We start from the raw sequence: 18407 nt of genomic DNA, 5'->3' as shown, positions 1-18407 counted from the left end.
ATGTGCCCAGGAGAAAAGAAGTGTTGTTATAATTACTACTCTGTGTGTGCCAGCTTTCCTTTGAAGTTAGTGAAAATGTCAATGAGAGTCTGAATTTGATCTGAGTGTCTTTCATTGGTGAATAATTGGCTTGAAAACAGCGCTTTAGTTCTCAATTTTTCTAAGACTGAAGCGTTGTGGGTTTCACTGAAATCATGGGCTTCAGATTTGTCTTTTTTTTTTTTTTAGGGGTAGGAGATAGTAAAATTTGCTTCCAGGTTCATATGTGGAATTAGGATTTTCATTTTGATTCTTTGACATGTGGGCGGCAGTTAAAATCAATATTGTTGGTGGGTTATTTTAAATGGAAACAACTGCGTCATTTGCGGCTATTAAGTGATCAGTCTGATTTCAGACATAAGAACATGCAGGCCGATACAGTAAAGTCCGCGAGAGAGCGGACGAATGCCTGCTCTCCCGGCGCGCGCACCGGCCACTCACCGGTGCACGCGATTCAGTATTTAAATTAGGCCCGGTGGTAAAAACAGGCAAAAGGAGCAGCGGCTGTCAGCGGGTTTGACAGCCGACGCTCAATTTTGCCGGCGTCGGTTCTTGAGCCCGCTGACAGCGGAAACCGGCCGCCGGCAAAATTGAGTGTCTGGTTTTCAGCCCGACAGCCGCGGGCCGAATTCAAATTTTTTTTTTTTTTTTTAACTTTTTTTACTCTTCGTGACCTCCGACTTAATTTCGCCATGATATTAAGTCGGAGGGTGCACAGAAAAGCAGTTTTTACTGCTTTTCTGTGCACTTTCCCGGTGCCGGAAGAAATTAAGGTCTGCGCTAATTTCTGAAAGTAAAATGTGCGGCTTGGCTGCACATTTTACTTTCTGTATCCCGCGTGCATACCTAATAGGGCCATCAACATGCATTTGCATGTTGAGGGCGCTATTAGGTGCCGCGGGTTGGACGCGCGTTTTCCTCCCCTTACTGAATAAGGGGTAAGGGAAAACGCGCGTCCAAGAGCAGGCTAACAGTGCGCTCCGTCGGAGTGCACTGTACTGTATAGGCCTGATAAGAAATTGCCAAGCTGGGTCAGACCAAGGGTCCATCAAGTCCAGCATCATGTTTCCTGCAAATTATAGGAAATAATTTGCAGGTTTCTGTTTTCTGCGATAGTATGTTTGGTTGACCTGCCATATCTGAAAGAGTGCTGTATGCTGAAAATTTCCATTTGAATTCACTAGTAATTTAAAAGAAAGCTGTATCTGCTTGTGTACCATGCATCATCTGAAAAATGCTCACAAGTAGTCATACTCCTCTACTAAGTGCAGTTCTAGTAGGCATATTGTTCCTGGAGAAAACTGGAGTCATTTGTTTGCAATATGTTTTTTTTAAAGGACTAACAAAAAAGATGTTTCCTAGCATGTAGCTAGATGGACTCAGGACCAATGGGGTTTATGCTCCTCTGCCAGCAGATGGAGACGGAATCAGGTTTCAAAGCTGACATCACCGTAGATACAACCCTGCAATGACATCAGCCTTTCAATATTTCTCGGTCTCCAGCAGATGCGGACATGCTTTCCCAATGGGGATTGCTGTACCTTTTGGAAGAAGAAATTCTACTTTTAAATTGGAGAAAAGATTGAGCTCTGCTCTCCTGTGGCGACACCTAAAGGTCCCTCCCTGTACTTCAAAGTGAACCCTGTAACGTGTCTTAAGACGACAGTTCTAAATCTTTCTCAACACAGTCCGTGATTTGAAAAGTTAGAACTTCCTATGTCACTCCAAACCCAGTCTGCTTACATTAAAAGGGCTTCTTGGAAAGTCATAGATCACAGAAATAGAACTTATGGTATGACAAGGGGCATATAGAATGACAGGGAAAGTTGAAGGGCATGCAAGTTGATGTTGGGTGGGGGGGGGGGGGGGGCAAGGGCCTTGCAGGTTGAGGGGGAGGAATCGATAGGCATGTGGGATGACAGGAGGTGGTTATGGACATGTAGGATGGTAAAGTAAATGGTGGGCATGTTGAATAATAGGGGAAAGGGACATGCTAAGTGATCCGTCACCTCTCCCTTTGTCGCAGGTGGTCAGTCCCAAAGCAAATAGAATGCTAGATACTATAAATCCTTGGTGAGCCCTCATTTGAATATTGTATACAGTTCTAGAGACCGCGTTTTCCAAAAACTAGTTGGAGTCAGTCCAAAAGGTCAGTGATCTTCGTTCTGAAGCATATGGGGACAGAATCTAAACATGTACCTTAGAGGAAAGGTGTGATGGGATGATAAAAACATTTAAATACATCCAAGGTTTCCATGCAGAGGTAGTGGGCCTCTTTCAAAGGAAAGGAGACTCTAGAATTGAGGGATCATGGGATGGGGGTAAAAGGAAATATTTCATAGCGTGTAGCAGATGGACTCAAAACAAATGGGTATAGTGTGCTCGTGCTAGCAGTTGGAGATGGAGCTGACGTCAGCACGGGTACATATACCCCCACAGGAAGTGCCGCAAATCAGTAATTTCCGTCTCCAAAGCAGTTTGGAGCTACCTCACGCTCGCTGAGCGTGTTTCCAAATTCTAACGAATAAATTCCTACTCCATTACCCCGTCTGCCAGAAGACAGGGCGAGGAGGAACCAGCGTTCTTTTTTTAGACCATTTAGAGGTAGAAATGCTCAGCGCTTCAACCCTTATAGGACTCGCTATCGAGCGCCTCGTTCCCAGGCCAGGAACCAGTTCTTTCGGACTATGCACAACAAGAAGAGAACCAGCTCGGGTTCTGGCCCCAGCCGCAACCCACAATGACAATCAGCCGACCCATCCGGGGGTAGCAGCCATAGGGGGCAGGCTAACCCTCTTCTACCGCAGGTGGGTCGAGATCACTTCGGACCAGTGGGTCCTCGCCATCATCCGAGAAGGATATTACCTGGATTTCCTTCGGCTTCCGCCGAACAAGTTTGTGGAATCTCCTTGTTCACCGCTCAAGGCAGCGGCACTAGAAGTGACCTTACAGAGGCTCCTGGCCCTAAAAGCCATAATCCCAGTACCTGCAGGAGAGATAAATTCTGGGCATTATTCCATTTATTTCATAGTACCCAAGAAGGAGGGCACTTTCAGGCCCATCCTGGACCTCAAGTCAGTCAACCAACACCTACGGGTCCCCAGCTTTCGCATGGAAACTCTGCGGTCTGTCAAGAATTCAGTACAGCCAGGGGAGTTTCTCACATCCCTAGATCTGTCTGAAGCCTAATTGCATATCCCAATCCATTGGGATCACCAGCGCTATTTACGCTTCAAAGTCCTGAATCTACACTTCCAGTTCCGAGCTTTACCCTTCGGGTTAGCCACCGCGCCACGGATCTTTAAAGGTCATAGTAGTAGTGGCGGCGGCACTCAGGAAGGAAGGAATTCTCGTCCACCCCTACCTGGACGATTGGCTGATCAGGGCAAAGTCACCGGAGGAGAGCCACCGGGCAACCAACAGAGTTATAGCTCTTCTGGAAAGCCTCGGATGGGTAGTCAACATAAACAAGAGCTCCCTACAGCCGTCCCAGTCACTGGAATACCTAGGGGTCCAATTCGACACCCAAGGAGACAAGGTCAGCCTAACCTCCAAGAGAAAGGCAAAACTCCGGAGTCATCTGCAGGTCCTGCTGAGCGCCAGCCGGCCCACAGCTCAGGATTACCTACAGGTCCTTGGCCTCATGGCATCCACTCTGGAAGTGGTACCATGGGCGCGGGCTCATATGAGACCACTGCAACGCGCCCTTTTATCTCGATGGAGCCCATGATCACAGAACTACACCGTACACCTGTCTCTACCGGCCAGAGTGCGGTATCAGCTAGGGTGGTGGTTGCAGCCCAGCCACGTGAGCCAGGGGTCAAGAATGTCCTCCCCAACCTGGATCCTGCTCACTACAGATGCCAGCCTGAACGGATGGGGAGCACACTGCGAGGAACTCACCGCCCAAGGGCGGTGGACCAGAGAAGAGTCAAGGTGGAACATCAACCGACTAGAGGGCACGGGCAGTCAGGCTAGCATGCCTGCGATTTGCCCTCAGACTTCGCAACAGAGCGGTCAGAGTGATGTCAGACAACGCCACCACGGTGGCATACATCAATCGACAGGGTGGAACCAGAAGCCAACAAGTGTCCCTAGAAATAACACCCCTGATGATTTGGGCAGAAGCAAGTCTTCAGGACATCTCCGCTGTCCACATTGCCGGGAAGGACAACACGACGGCAGACTTCCTCAGCAGAGAAAGCCTAAACCCGGGGGAGTGGCAGCTGTCGCCCACAGCTTTCCAGATGATTGTGGATCAGTGGGGGACACCGGGCATGGACCTATTAGCAGACAGGTCCAACGCTCAAGTACCTAGATATTTCAGCCGCAGGCGGGATCCGCTATCCCAGGGGATCGATGCCTTGGTACAGCCGTGACCTCAGGGACTCCTGCTATATGCCTTTCCTCCATGGCCCCTGCTGGGCGCCATTATACGCAAGATTCAGCGACACAGAGGCCTAGTTCTTCTAGTGGCCCCGGACTGGCCAAGAAGACCCTGGTACGCAGACATGAGAAGACTATTGGCAGGGAATCCTCTACGCCTGCCTCCACACAGAGACCTGCTGCCATAAGGTCCCATCCTCCATGAGGATCCGGCTCAATTCTCTCTTACGGTGTGGCCGTTGAGAGGGCTAGACTGACGAAAAGGGGATACTCAGGGCCGGTTATAGATACACTCCGCGACCACACAGGTTCTCCACATCCCTAACATATATCAGGATCTGGAGAGTTTTTGAAGCCTGGTGCGACTCTCACGGCACCAATTCACATGCCGCTAAGATTCCTATCATTTTGGACTTCCTACAAGATGGACTTCAGAAGGGTCTGTCCCTCAGCTCCATCAAGGTCCAGGTAGCAGCGCTGTCTTGCTACGGCCCCAGGAGTGACGTCAACACCATTGTCAAACACCCAGACGTCTCACGTTTCCTGAAAGGAGTTAAACACATTCGCCCGCCACTGCAGTGGCCAGTGCCCTTGTGGAACCTCAACCTTAGTATTGGACTTTTTGGCGGGATCAGCCTTCAGGCCCCTTCGAGGCCTGTCCCTCCGTTTGTTAACCTTGAAGATGGTGTTCTTGCCGGCTGTGTGTTCAGCACGCCGCATCTCAGAGCTACAAGCACTATCCTGTCGTGATCCATTTCTCAGAATCACTCCAGAGGCTATCCATCTTCGCACAGTTCCATCCTTTTTACCCAAGGTAGTCTCACACTTTCACCTCAACCAAACCATATCCTTGCCTACCACGGAAGGTTTGAAGAAGTCTGAGGAAGGTCGAATGTTACGCCATCTCGACATCGGCAGACTGCTGTCCAGATACCTGGAAATGTCAGAAGCAGTACGAAAGACGGACCACCTGTTCGTCCTGCACAGCGGGAAGAAGCTAGAGGAAGCGGCCTCACGGCCAACCATCGCCCGCTGGATTAAAGAAGTTATCAAGGCAGCCTACATAGAAGCGGGAAAACCACCGCCTCTACAGGTCAAAGCTCATTCTACCAGAGCACAATCGGCCTCTTGGGCAGAAGCTAAGCTGCTGTCGCCTGCAGAGATATGTAATGCGGCGACATGGTCCTCCCTCCATACCTTCTCCAGATTCTACCGTCTGGACGTCCAGGCCAGGGAGGACACAGCATTTGCGAGGGCAATCCTAAACGGCCCTCGGGCAGCCTCCCGCCCAGTCCGGGAGTAGCTTTTGTACATCCCATTTGTTTTGAGTCCATCTACTATACGCTAGGAAATGTAGAGATTACTTACCTGATAATCTCGTTTTCCTTAGTGTATGCAGATGGACTCAGCATCCCGCCCGGCTGCCAGCATACATGGGGATTCACCGACTCACGGTAAGCCATGTTTTCTTATAATAGGCCATCCACCCTGCCGGGTGTCGACGCCTTCCAGTTGTGAAAATTGGCGGTCTCCAGCTACTATCAATTGGTCAGGGTAATCCTGTTCATTTAATTGATCGGTCAGCTACAGCTTTTGCAAGGAAGATTACTGATTTGCGGCACTTTCTGTGGGGGTATATGTACCCGTGCTGATGTCAGATCCGTCTCCAACTGCTAGCACGAGCACACTATACCCATTTGTTTTGAGTCCATCTGCATACACTAAGGAAAACGAGATTATCAGGTAAGTAATCTCTACATTTCTTTACAGCGAAAGTAGTGGATGCATGGAACCAGTGTTTCCTTGGAGGTGGTGGAGACAAAGACAGAATCTGAATTCAGGAAAGCAGGGCATAAACAGAGGATCTCTGAGGGAGTGGTAGGGAATAAAAAGCTGAATAGTTGGTGTGGATAGACAGACTAGATAGGCTATAATGGTCTTTTTCAACCATCATATGTCTGTATTTCCAAAATAGGAGATATCATTAAGTCTCTGTATTGATCCATAGTGGTGTGTGCATTGCTGGTTGTTCCATCTCAAAAAAGATGTAGCAGAACTAGAAAAGGTGCAGACAAGGGCAGCCAAAATGATAAAGAGGATGGGAGAACTCCCCTAGGAAGAAAGGCTGAACAGGTTTTGGTTCTTCAGCCTGGAGAAGAAACAACTGATAGAGGTCTATATAATCATGAGTGAGGTGAAATAGGTAAATAGGGAACGGTTGTTTACCTGTGCCATTGCTTCAGGTACAAAAAAAAACAAAAAACTTAGATTGTAAGCCCTCTGGGGATAGAGAAATACCTACAGTACCTGAAAGTAAACCGGTGTGATATCTCAATTGAGATCGAATGTCGGTATATAAAAATAATAAAATAAATGTTTCCAACAGATGCCAAACCAGGCCACAAGAACCTGGCAATTACCCAAACACTAAGAAGATCCCATGCCACTGATGCAATTAATAGCAGTGGTTATTCCCTAAGTAAATTTGATTAATAGCCATTAATGGACTTCTTCTTCAAGAACTTATCCAAACCTTTTTTGAATCCAGCTACACTAACTGCACTAACCACATCCTCTGGCAACAAATTCCAGAGCTTTATTGTGCGTTGAGTGAAAAAGAATTTTCTCCGATTAGTCTCAAATGTGCAACTTGCTAACTTCATGGAATGCCCCCTAGTCCTTCTATTATTCGAAAGTGTAAATAACTGAGTCACATCTACTCGTTCAAGACCTCTCATGACGTATTGTTCAAACGTTTGTGCTAACTACAATCGATTGTGGGGAATTGTATTTATTTGGGAGTGCCAAATTAAAAGTTAAGAGCAGTTTGGTTGCTGCAAAATTCAGCTGCAAGGCTGGTTTTGAAAGCTTCCCATCGAGAACATGTTACTCCTTTGCTTTATTAAAATTTATGAATCACCAGTTGCGCAAAGCTCTTTGCGATATACAATAAAAAACACATATAATCATTTAGACATACCATAAAAGAAAACTAATAAAACATGCTCATGTAACAAACTACTCTGCATATCAGCTGAAGTACAAGCACCAAGATCATCATAATTACCTGAAGGCCAAGTTGAATAAGTAAGTTTTCAGTTCAGCTTTAAATGTTTTAGCATTGGTCTCATGCCGCAGCTGGATGGGTAAGGAATTCCAGAGCTCTGGCGCTGCAGTCGAGAAGGTTCTTTCTCTGGTGTCCTGAAACCGGGCTAACTTGTGTGAAGGTACCTCCAGCATCCAAGAGTAAAATTCAAATGTTTTTTTTAACTTTTGATTTTTAAATCTTTGCATGGCACTGCACCAAAGCTTTTGACTGATCTCTTTAAGGTTTAGGTACCTAACAGAGCATTGCGGTCTGTTGCACAGCATCTTCTGTTGGTTCCTCCGGTGATGTTGGTGCACTGCTGGGAGACACGGCAGCATTTTATTCCAATCGGAGGGGTAACACTTGTTTGGCCTTGGATTAATGTGCGATGTCGGATTATAAAACCTTTAGTAAGGAACTGAAGACTTATTTCCTCAAAGAAGCATTTCAACATTTGTGTCTTAGTATTTGAGAGATGATTTGTAAAATGTAGTTTTATTTGCTGTTTTACAGTTTTTGTGGCTTTGTTTGTAATCTGCTTAGCCTGGCATGTGGTGTTTATAGGCGAAATGTAAATGTTTTAAATAAATAAAATGCTTTGAAAATTATCTTAAGGTTGTTGATATTCAAAGAGTTACCCAGACGAAACCCGAGATTTGAATATTTTCTCCCTGCTGTCTGATTACATTTTATCTGGGTAACTCCTTACCTGCCCAGTTCAGCTGTTTAAAAGGGAGGCAGTGATGATGGCATTGGGAGGGGGAGGAAGGCCATGCTTAAATTGTAGTCTGAGTGCTGATATTCGGTGCTTTCCAGCTAAACTTTGTTAGGTAGATCTGGTTGGAAAAATGCCTGTTTATATAGGTAGCTTTATCTGGGAATGTTATGCTGAATATCCAGGTAAAGGATAGGAGCCTGATGATGATTTTTATGCTTGATTGCGAACTCTTTGAGTTTTGCAGTGAAGTTTTTTTTTTTTTTCCTATTTTTATGAGTAAATTATGTATTAATACACTTAGTAGGGTCTATATTTTGCATTGCTCACCAGCCTGCTGAATAAGATCTTTGTGTTTAATTTTAATCAGCTGCATAGGGAGTAAGTGGATGTAGTTAGGGTAACACACTCCATAAGAGGAATGAGGGTTGTTTTTTCTTATAAACATGAAATATCCCTTCAACCTATACTGTGTGTTTTATCTTTACCTTTCAAGACTTATCCTGCAGTTTGGTCCCCAGATAGTTTAACACCCTGATTCTCTTTTTGAGTGGCCTCTTCGTATCGCCTCTTATATCTTTTTCCTTCAGTAAACCGCCTACACTTGTATGGCATGTATCATAATGAAAACCTGTGTGGTGGGAAATTCCGCTGACCACTTGAGACATTGGGCGAGTCACTGATTGGTCCTTTCCTGCTGTCATTGTCTGTTTCTATAGTGAAACAATTCAAAGGGGCATGGGATAAACACTGTGCATCCCTAAAGGTTAGAGGATGGAAATGAAGAACAGAGTGTGCATTAGGGTAACTTGCTGGTGTGGCAATTACCACCCTTAACCAATAAGCCTGATACTTCTGATGCAACTCCAACATTCCCTCTTGCTGTTGAAGTAGAGAGCAACGGGGAATTGGACTCAGACAGCAATCAACAAGGGTCCTGATGATGACTGTTTGGGAGACTAAATATGGTGGGAAAGCTGTATGGCGCAGCAGATGCTACCATAAGCTTGCTGGGCAGACTGGATGGGCCGGTTAGTCCTTTTCTGCCGTCATTGTCTATGTTTCTGTGTTTCACCCTCCATTGCTTCAGGTAAAAAGTTAGGGCCCTATTTACTAAGCATTTTAATCCTAGACACAAAATGGGAGAAACCCTTTAGTAAATGACCCCCTTAGATTGCAAGCCCTCTGGGGATAGGGAAATACTTCAAAGCAGATTAGATACAAGTACTGTAGGTATCATGAAAAGCAGAATATAAATAGAATGTTTTAAAATTATTTTTTATCTGTTCCCCTGTTAATCTTCCAATTTAACACTATTAGTCTGCTAAAAGTGTGAACTGTGGAGCCAGAAGGGACTACTTGGGTTTGAGAGGGTGGTTTTCTCTTGGAGCTGCCAGGGAGCAGATTGTAGCAGGGACATAGTCTACACCTTCCCTCCTTGGGGCTAAGTGAATCACCTTTGACATCTTAAGTTCTCTAAGAACACCTTCAGGCTAGGTTGTTCAATATTGCTGAGGCGTTTGCAGATCAGCTCTGTTTATAAATCTGTGTGTGCGTGTGTGTGTTTTCCATGCATATGGTATTAAACTGACTCCAGAATGAGAGCTGAACAACATCATTCTCTCAAGAAAAACATTTGCACCCCTAACTACCAAATGCAAGCTAGGATGAAATCCATTTTGAAATGGTTTGCATGTTTATGTATAATTGCATTATTATTATTATTATTATTATTTTGTTAACAATGTGAATCCTGTGAATTTTGCAGCATATTGGTGTAAAGATACATAGTACACTGAAATAAGTCAGCAAAACATCACTACTTCTTTCTGAAGCCAGAAGAACCTGACTTTATTTGTTTTAAAGTAGCCTGATTTGAAAAAGCATTTTGTGATGTGAAATTGAAGGCAGCCCTGTCTGTAGCTGTCTCTTTTAGCCAATAGATTAAATTAGCTTTGACAGCTGGCTATGTGTACCAGTGTCTTGCCTATGGCCATGATCTAATAATCATGGATATGATAACCAATCTTCTGAAAACGTTCAGTAATGAAATATATTTTGACAAAATATACTCTGACTGAAACACAAAATAAGGCTGTGATAATGTGACTAAATTTGCAATTGTGCCCTGAATTTTGAATATTTAGTAAGTGCCTTTGGGACTCAGTGAACGTGAATATATGTTTTTTAAGAAAGATGGCAGAGCTAATCATGATATGAAAGAGGATATAATTTATCTATATAGAGGGGAGAGATTTAATAAATGTGTTTCTTACAGGACAAGCAGGATGGTAGTCCTCGCATATGGGTGACATCATCAGGAGCCCAATCACGGAAAACTTCTGTCAAAGTTTCCAGAACTTTGACTGGCCCCTACTGGGCATGCCCAGCATGGCACTAACCCTGCAGCCAGCAGGGGTCCCCCTTCAGTCTTCTTTTTCCCGCGCAGCAGTAGCCTCGCGGTTTAGGAGCTCTGAAGAGATTCCTGACAGGAATTTCCTCACGGACTTAATTAAAATTACTTCGCCCCACAGGGGTCCCTCCTCTAACTTTTCTCAAGCCACGGTACTCCGGTAAGTTTTTCACCGTTTTTCATCGATTACCGTCGAGTTTGGCCCTCGCGGCCTACTGGCCGTCGACCGTACCGCGGCTTGATTTTTCTATGGCCATGGCGTCGGGTTTTCGTCGGTGCCCAGACTGTACTCATACCATGTCTATCACAGACCCTCATGGAGTCTGTGTAATGTGTTTAGGCCGTGAGCATGATGTCCTGACTTGCACCAAATGTGCCCTTATGACACCGAAAGGTCGCAAGGCCAGAATGGAGAATATGGGACTCCTTTTCCGTGCTCACACCCCGAAGCCGTCCATCGCATCGATGTCATCGGAACCGGCACAGTCGAAGTCGCACCAGCATCGACAACTGTCCGGTGACCGCCCGCCATCGACGTCTTCACGGCCATCGACTCCCGTTTCTCCCCCTCAGGATCGAGGGGATCGTAGGGAGAAGCATCGCCATCAGCATCGTAAGTCTCGGACCGTCGAGGGAGCGAAATCATCGAACTCGCCACCGTCGAAGAAGCCCCGTCCAGGAGCGGGACCGACCACTCCTGCGACTGGGACATCGAGGTCACCCTCACCCGATCGGGGTTTGGGAGTCACGATTCCACCTGTAAAGGTGGTCCCTCCGACTGTGCCTCAGCCTCCCTCTTCCGTCACGGAGCCGGAGCTGATTGCCCCAGGTCTCTGGGAAGAACTGGACCGGCTAATCCAGGAGGCCATCGACAAGGCGATGCAACAACTCCAGGTCCCTCTGGCACCGACACCGGCACCGAGAGTGGAACCGGTCATCGACCCTATTCCAGCAGCACTGGCACCGCTGCTATCCCGGATGGAGGTGCTCATGACCGCCCTTCCACCGGTGATTCCCGGGTCTTTGGCTCCGGTGCACTCCCCGATGACTGCTTCATCGGGAGGAGAAACACCGTTCCGCATTCCTCCTTCGGGGACATTGCCTCAGCCATCGATGCCATGTCGTCCCTCGCCACCCATTCATTCATCGGGGGCGATACGCATATCGGCGCCTTCGATGCCGGCACTGATGTCCCCCCAGGGCATCCGCGGTGCCCCCAGCAATTCCTTCTATTTTCTCGGAGCCTCAGCCGGGCCCGTTGGGTATACAACCCCCTTCTCATCCTACAGGTCAGCCTGCTGATCCTTATGACACCTGGGGTGTCATAAGGATCAGACACCAATGATTTGCCTTCACCTCCTTCTCCTACTGAAAGTAGAAAGCATTCTCCTCCAGAGGACCTCTCTTTCATTAACTTTGTGAAGGAAATGTCGGAATTGGTCCCTTTTCAGCTTCAGACAGAGCAAGATGATAGGCACCAGATGATGGAGCTTCTCCAATTCCTGGATGCTCCTAAAGTGATCACTTCTATTCCCATTCATCAAGTTCTTCTTGACCTCCTCAAAAAGAACTGGGAAAATCCTGGATCTATTGCCCCAGTACATAGAAAAGCTGACACTGCTTATCTAGTACAGTCAGCCCCGGGCTTTCAAAAATCTCAGCTTGACCACCACTCAGTTGTGGTAGAATCAGCTCAAAAGAAAGCGAAAAGGACGAAGCCACACTCCTCTACCCCTTCTGTAAAGGAACACAAGTTCCTAGACAATATTGGTCGACGAGTGTTCCAAGGGGCCATGCTCATCTCCAGAATTGCTTCTTACCAGCTGTACATGACCCAATACTATAGGGTCATTTTCAAGCAAATACAGGACTTCTCTGAAAACCTGCCTGACCAGTTCCAAGAACATCTTCAAACCCTTGTCAACAAGGGCTTTGAGGCAGGGAAGCATGAAATACGAACAGCTTACGATATCTTCGACACCTCCACTAGAGTGTCTGCAACTGCCATTTCGGCAAGACGCTGGGCCTGGCTCAAGTCTTCTGACCTTCGCCCAGAAGTACAAGACAGGCTTTCTGACCTGCCCTGTATAGGAGATAATCTATTCGGTGAACAAATTCAGCAAATTGTGGCTGAGTTAAAGGACCATCATGAGACCCTCAAACAGCTCTCATCGAGGCCTTCTGACTTCCCTTCAAGACAGCCCTTCAAGAAAGGACCCCAAGAAGTCATTCTTCTGTCCAAGGAAGTACTAACCCCCACCAACAAGGTCCCGAGTTACGAGGCCTTATCAAAAATCTCAGCCTCGCCATCCCCGGAAGCAAAAGCCACAAGCAGCTCCCCAGCTGGGGCCTGCTTCAGGTTTTTGACTTTCACTTGGAGAGCAGCAGCCTGATCCCTCTGCCAAGCATACCAGTGGGAGGCCGATTATGCCACTTTCATAGAATATGGCAATCAATCACAACCAACCAATGGGTGCTGGCAATCATTGCTCAGGGTTACCATCTGAATTTTCTTGCTGTTCCACCAGACTCCCCACCTCTACAAGCGTGGAGATTAACCGATCACACTGTTCTTCTGGAGCAGGAGGCTTCCCTTCTTCTCCAGTTAAGAGCAATAGAACCCGTTCCTCTTTCACAACAAGGCCTAGGGTTCTATTCCCGGTACTTTTTGATCCCCAACAAAATCCGGGGGGGGGGGGGGGCTTCGTCCAATTCTGGACCTATGTGCCCTCAACAAGTACCTCCAGCGGGAAAAGTTCAAAATGGTAACCTTGGGCTCGCTTCTACCTCTTCTACAAAGAGGAGACTGGCTCTGCTCTCTGGACCTCCAGGACGCATACACCCACATTGCGATAGCTCCAGCTTATCGCAAGTACCTCCGGTTTTTAGTAGGCCCAAGGCACTATCAATACCGGGTGCTTCTATTCGGCCTAGCATCAGCACCACGAGTCTTTACCAAATGTCTCGTAGTTGTCGCAGCTTTTCTCAGGAAAGAAGGTGTTCACGTCTACCCCTATTTAGATGACTGGTTAATCAGGGCCCCATCCCAGCAAGCTGCTCGGTCATCCCTGGATTTGACTCTACACACTCTAATCTCTCTAGGATTTCTCGTCAGTTACGAGAAATCCTATTTAGCCCCATCTCAAACCTTGTCTTTCATTGGGGCAGACTTGGACACCTTACAGGCAAAAGCCTTTCTACCTCAACAACGAGTGCAAACCCTCGTGTCTTTCGCTCACCAGTTGCAGTCTCAGTATACAGCAACGGCGCGGCAATTCCTTATCCTTCTCGGACACATGGCGTCCTCAGTCCATCTCACTCCAATGGCCCGCCTGGCCATGAGAGTCATGCATTGGACTCTGAGGTCACAATGGATTCAAGCAACTCAGCCTCTGTCAACCATTGTCCACATCACCGATGCACTCCGTCTGTCTTTCACCTGGTGGAAAGATCAGAACAGTCTCCTCCAGGGACTGCCCTTTCATCTACCAGATCCTCAACTCATTCTCACCACCGATGCTTCCAACCTTGGCTGGGGAGCTCATGTGAACGATCTACAGACACAAGGATCTTGGTCTCCAGAGGAAGCCAAACACCAGATAAATTTCCTGGAGCTTCGAGCAATGCGATATGCTCTTAGAGCTTTTCAGGATTACCTATCAAATCATGTCATCCTAATTCAGACGGACAATCAGGTGGCCATGTGGTACATCAACAAACAGGGAGGCACAGGTTCCTTCCTTCTGTGTCAGGAAGCTGCGCAGATTTGGGCAGAAGCGCTCTCCTACTCCATGTGCCTCAGGGTCACCTACTTGCCGGGAGTGCACAATGTCTTGGCAGACAAACTGAGTCATGTCTTCCAACCGCACGAGTGGTCTCTCAATCCCTCGGTAGCGACCTCTCTCTTCCAGCAATGGGGTTATCCCCAAATAGACCTCTTTGCGTCCCCTCAGAACCACAAAGTAGACAATTACTGCTCCCTCATTCGGAGCAGACGCTCTTAGCCCAGAGATGCATTCTCCCTCTCGTGGACGACCGGTCTGCTTTATGCATTCCCTCCACTTCCTCTTCTCTCGAAGACTCTCGTGAAGCTCCGTCAGGACAAGGGAACCATGATCCTGATAGCACCTCACTGGCCACGCCAAGTGTGGTTTCCAATACTCCAGGATCTTTCCATCCGCAGGCACATTCCCTTGGGACAGGACCCACTTCTGATCACTCAGAACGACGGATGTCTACGCCATCCCAATCTTCAGGCCTTGTCCCTAATGGCATGGATGTTGAAAGGCTAATCCTTCAGCCACTTAACCTTTCAGACTCTGTTATTCGTGTCCTGATTGCTTCGCGAAAGCCTTCCACAAGGAAATCTTACTCCTATAAATGGAAAAGATACACATCATGGTGCACTGCGCAGTCCCTTGATCCCTTTTCCTGTCCAATCCCAAGGTTTTTGGACTATCTCTGACATTTGTCTGAGTCAGGTTTAAAAACCTCTTCAATCAGAATGCATGTCAGTGCGGTAGCCGCCTTCCATAAAGGTGTCGGGGATGTCCCTATATCGGTACAACCCCTCGTAACATGTTTTCTTAAAGGCTTGCTCCATATCAAGCCACCTTTACGTCCTCCGGCCCCTTCTTGGGACCTTAATCTGGTTCTCGGGCGGCTCATGAAACCACCGTTCGAACCTCTTCACTCCTGTGACCTAAAATATCTCACATGGAAAGTGATTTTCCTTTTGGCTATCACTTCAGCTCACAGGGTCAGTGAGTTACAGGCCCTAGTTACCTATCTGCCTTACACTAAACTCCTACAGGACCGGGCAGTACTCCGCACTCACCCTAGGTTTTTGCCTAAGGTAGTTTCGGAGTTTCATATTAATCAATCCATCATACTACCTATCTTCTTTCCCAGGCCCCACTCCAACCCAGGGGAACAGGCCCTGCATACCTTAGATTGGCTAATCCTACCTAGACCATACAGTTGCCCACAGGAAGAGCACTCAGTTATTCGTCTCTTTCCATCCCCACAAATTAGGGCAACATGTGGGTAAGCAGACTCTCTCCTCCTGGTTGGCGGACTGCATATCTTTTTGCTATCAGCAAGCAGGCATTCCTTTCCAAGACCGTGTTAAAGCACACTCTGTGAGGGCCATGGCAACTTCAGTAGCACACCTACGATCGGTGCCGCTTCCTGACATTTGCAGGGCTGCCACTTGGAGTTCTCTCCACACTTTCGCAGCCCACTATTGCTTGGACAAAGCCGGAAGATAGGATTCCATCTTTGGGCAATCTGTCCTGCGTAACCTATTTCCAACGTGACGTACCAACACCCTTCCGCCTGCCCGGTGGGGTTCAGGATGCCCTCTACCAAATTCCACCCCAGTTGTTGTGCCTGTTGCACGCCGTTGGATACATTTGGTGCATGTTCGGACATCCTCAGCTCGGTACTCACCCATATATGAGGACTACTATCCTGCTTGTCCTGTGAGAAAGCAAGTGTTGCTTACCTGTAACAGGTGTTCTCACAGGACAGCAGGATGTTAGTCCTCATGAAACCCGCCCGCTGCCCCGTGGTGTTGGGTTCGTAACGTTTTGTTGTTTTATTTTTTCGCCACTGCCTGTAGCTATCAAATAAGACTGAAGGGGGACCCCTGCTGGCTGCAGGGTTAGTGCCATGCCTGGCATGCCCAGTAGGGGCCAGTCAAAGTTCTGGAAACTTTGACAGAATTTTTCCCTGGTTGGGCTCCATCCTGATGATGTCACCCATATGTGAGGACTAACATCCTGCTGTCCTGTGAGAACACCTGTTACAGGTAAGCAACACTTGCTGTATGTTGATTTGACCTGGCGGTGTTAAGATGTTGGATGTTTTCATTTATTTTTCTTATAAATACTTTAGCATTCTGTGTCAAAGGTATTCTAGCTTTACTTTACTTTTCTTTCCGAAACCAACTCTCTGGTGATGGAAAAGCACTAGAAGAGGGATAGTATAGTTTGAGTTATCTAGTGAAGAGGCCCCAGGTAAAGGTTAGCTTTTTTTTTTTTTTCCCCAGCAGTTAATCAGTTCTCAGCTTGGAAGGGCGTGATTGTTGTAGGTGTGTTGCTAGAAACTGGAATTATGAATTTTTTCTTCTTTTCATATAAAATTTTGCTATGTTATTTTTGCCCTTGTAATTAACAAATAGAAAATACATTGTGTCATATGCACCAGAGTTTGAAGGTGGCACCTTTAAATTATGTATAATAAACATTTCATATTTTTACCTTCCACTTTTTCTGTATGTCCTTTCTATAATCATTTTTATAAAAATGAGCTTTATTCAGCTGGGTTGTTCAGCCTTGGTACAGTGCAATGTTTTTCAAAAAAAGTCCATACAAAGTCAAATTATATCAATTAAAAAAAATTAATCAGCTTCTCTTATTTCTCCCAAGAGTAGTCCTGTTAGCACAACGATCACAAAATACCTCCCATGTACAAGATCAGCTTGATTCATATTGACTATACTGTCACAAATGAGATCACACTCACTACACGATCTGATTGCCATCCATTCTGTGTGATGACACAGTTGATACTTTTCTATGGAGGGGAGCTGTTTTAAAGTATTTACAAATAAATTCAATGTGAGAGGCTTTTTTTTTTGTAATTTAAATTGGTGCACAGTGTGCTTTGTTGCTTGCTAAGGGGATAGTTCTTGCATAGTACATTGATGCACAGTGCACTTTAAGCTTCCTACTGGCTGCTGCATGGAACAAAGAACCAGACTGTTGGTTGCTAGCAAGGTATTTGATATTTTTACTTTTTTGCACAGTTGGGAGTTTCCTGGCCAGTAAGGAAGGAGTCTGAGGAGGAAGGGAGACTTGTTTACAAAAGCCAACTTGAGTTTTTTTTCACTCTTGCACCAGTGTGAGCATTTCTCTATACTGCATCTTCAGCCATGCCATGGAACACTGTAGTGTATGGTCACTAATTGACTGAGCAAAGGGGCCTCCACGTCACATTTTGAAGACTACTGCTCTGTTGTAAATCTGTCTTTCCATCCTCCTCATTTTAGTTGTCTAGTTCAGGGATGGCCAACTCCAGCTACAAGAGCCACAAACAGGCCTGGTTTTCAGGATATCCACAATGAATATGCATGAGAGAGATTTGCGTTCTAATGGAGGCAGTGCATGCAAATCTTTCAGGCGTATTCCTTGTGGATATCCTGAAAACCAGGCCTGTTTGTGGCTCTCAAGGACTGGAGTTGGCCACCCTTGGCCTAGTTGCTTTCCCTAGTCCTTGTATCCTGGATTGCCATTCATTACCTCTCAAGCTGTAGGAATGTGCATTTTTGCTTGTTGTATTCCAGGGTCATCTTTCTGTTCTGTTAAGTTGCCTTATTCCTTATGTTTTATTAAAAAAATAAAAACATTAAAAATGTTCACAATATTTACCTGGACTGGAATGTATACACCTGAGGGATCTGAAAGAACTCAGAAATTAAATTTCAGATCTCTTAGTAAAAATTTGTAACCTATCATTAAAATCATCCATTGTACCTGACGTCTGGAGGGTGGCCAACGTGAAAAATTCTGTGGGGGCAGAGCATTTGATACAATTACACAGAGCTCCTTCAGGGGTACCATAAGACCATCAGCTAAAGGGAAAAAAGAAAAAGCATAAGAGTCATAATCAACTTAATAGTGTACATATCCCACTATCCCACAGATATTTAACAGAGAAAAAGCTCATAATACCAGTCCCACACTGTGTGTATAGCATCCTCT

The 18407-nt window shown here is 46.4% G+C and overlaps 1 protein-coding gene across 9 annotated transcripts in view; it reads left to right on the top strand.

Moving 5' to 3' along the window:
- Positions 1 to 18407, top strand: part of TCF12 (transcription factor 12) — a 630756-nt gene that overhangs the window by 74506 nt on the left and 537843 nt on the right. The gene's annotated exons all lie outside the window — the stretch shown is intronic.

Source organism: Rhinatrema bivittatum, chromosome 13, assembly GCF_901001135.1.
Source record: "Rhinatrema bivittatum chromosome 13, aRhiBiv1.1, whole genome shotgun sequence".
Taxonomy (NCBI): Eukaryota; Metazoa; Chordata; class Amphibia; order Gymnophiona; family Rhinatrematidae; genus Rhinatrema; species Rhinatrema bivittatum.
The sequence above is the reverse complement of the archived record's forward strand: the minus strand, read 5'-3'. Positions and strand labels throughout refer to the sequence as shown.